The 1,741-nt window shown below is 50.5% G+C and overlaps 1 protein-coding gene across 1 annotated transcript in view; it reads right to left on the bottom strand.

The window, feature by feature from the left end:
* ASH1L (ASH1 like histone lysine methyltransferase) overlaps positions 1 to 1,741 on the bottom strand; it is a 58,599-nt gene that overhangs the window by 43,616 nt on the left and 13,242 nt on the right. The gene's annotated exons all lie outside the window — the stretch shown is intronic.

Genomic DNA, 1,741 nt, shown 5'->3' with positions numbered 1-1,741 from the left:
AATCTGGGATGCACCACGGGTTTTTCCTCCATCTGTGCCTTTCCTTTTATCTTCCACAGTCACAGATTCAGGATCACCACTCAGCACCTTGGCTCAAAACAAACACCCCAAACCCAGCCTTTCTCTTTCCTGGGGCTTTTCACCAGAGGTGGTTTAAGTTTTCCAAGCCTGCACGTTGGGAAATCCTTGGGAATGAGCCAGACACCAGCCTCACAGCAAAGCCAGCTGGATTCCAGGGTGGGAATGCACTGGCTGGAAGTGATACCTGGCACCTGAGGAATGTCAGACATCCTGGGACAGGGAGTGGGCAGAGCCTTCACCAAAAAGCATCTCTGCTCTCCCCTTCCTTGGGTCCTTCCTCACACAAACCCGAGTCAGACCATTCACCCCAATGGAAATCCTCAGGAAATTCCCAGAACTGCACAAGCTCCCACAAACAATTCACTCCTTGGAGCCAAATTTAACCCTTTTGGTGACCCAGCACTTGGAATTTCTCCTTCCATCCTCTCATGTCTCTGTTGCCTTCTCCACACTCCCCCCACCACCTCGAGGAGCTTCAGTGCCAGGAAACAGCACAAAGCAAAATGAACTTGTCCAAGATGATAAACCCCTCAAAAGCCAAAATAAAACCAAGAGAAAAACCCCCTCCACACACAGGTGGGCAGGAGGCATTCAAGTGGGAGCATTGCAAGGGAAGGAGCAAGAGGAGAGTCAGGAATGTGAGGAGGGATTACTCAGTGCTGGCAGCTGGTTCCTGGTCTGTGGAACATCAGTCACAAGTGGGTTTGGACAGTGATTTAAATTTCGAGGGAGAATACAGGCAAGGAGGGGAGGGAGAAGCAGCTCAGACTTCCTTCAGACATCAGAAACAGGCAGGAGCACAGGCCACACTTGTCCTTCCCAGGTTATCTGTTCCATGGCCTGGCTGACACATCCATGGTAATTAGGATAAAGTGTGAAAATTATTCCCAAAAACATCTGTACTAAGCAAGTGCAGCACTGAGTGACACTTAGGCCAGCAGGGAAAGCAGGAATAGTTTCCTGAAGTCCTACATTTCACATGAGATTTTTCCCTCCTCTAATATTATGCAAAGTTCAGGGTTTTGAGGGGAGGTGCCCTCTGACAGCAGCACTGCTGCTCTTGGCCACACACACTCAGCTGCTCCTGTCTCAGTTTTGCTTGAAGCATTTCCCAACCATGAATAAATCCAAAATTTCAAGGTTTGGTCTCAGGCATCCCCAGGATCATCCCCAGGAGCTCCAAAGCTCTGTTGCAGCAGATTATCAAAGTAACTAAAACAGAGTTACCAAAAGGAAGAGGAAACATTTTCTCAGATGGAAATGCTACAACAGTAGCACCAACAGCTGGTCTAAACCAAACCCACCAAACTCCAAACCAAGCAGAAACAGGGCTTTGGAAGTATCAAAAAATCACGAGAAATTTCACCTCCTTTCTCCAGGAAGTTAAAATATTCCGGAAAAAGCGAAGAGCTTTCCATGAGAAAGCATCCTCAGCCCGAGTGCAAGGGAGCAAGAGGACTCTGCTGGGAAGAGGGACACACACACAGGGTGCCCCGGGTGGCTCTGGGGGAGATCCCAGGCCAGCCTGTCCTGCTGTGAGCGGGAACCCCCCACAGATCCCCGCAGAGCCAAAGCTCCACCTGCCCCCGTGCTTGGTGTGACAGAACCCAGGAGAGCAGGCCCGGGGCTCCCTTACCTGAGAGGGATCCCCGCAGAGCCA

The sequence above is a fragment of the Manacus vitellinus genome, unplaced genomic scaffold, assembly GCF_001715985.3.
Source record: "Manacus vitellinus isolate BGI_N305 unplaced genomic scaffold, ASM171598v3 scaffold_142_pilon, whole genome shotgun sequence".
Lineage (NCBI taxonomy): Eukaryota > Metazoa > Chordata > Aves > Passeriformes > Pipridae > Manacus > Manacus vitellinus.
The sequence above is the reverse complement of the archived record's forward strand: the minus strand, read 5'-3'. Positions and strand labels throughout refer to the sequence as shown.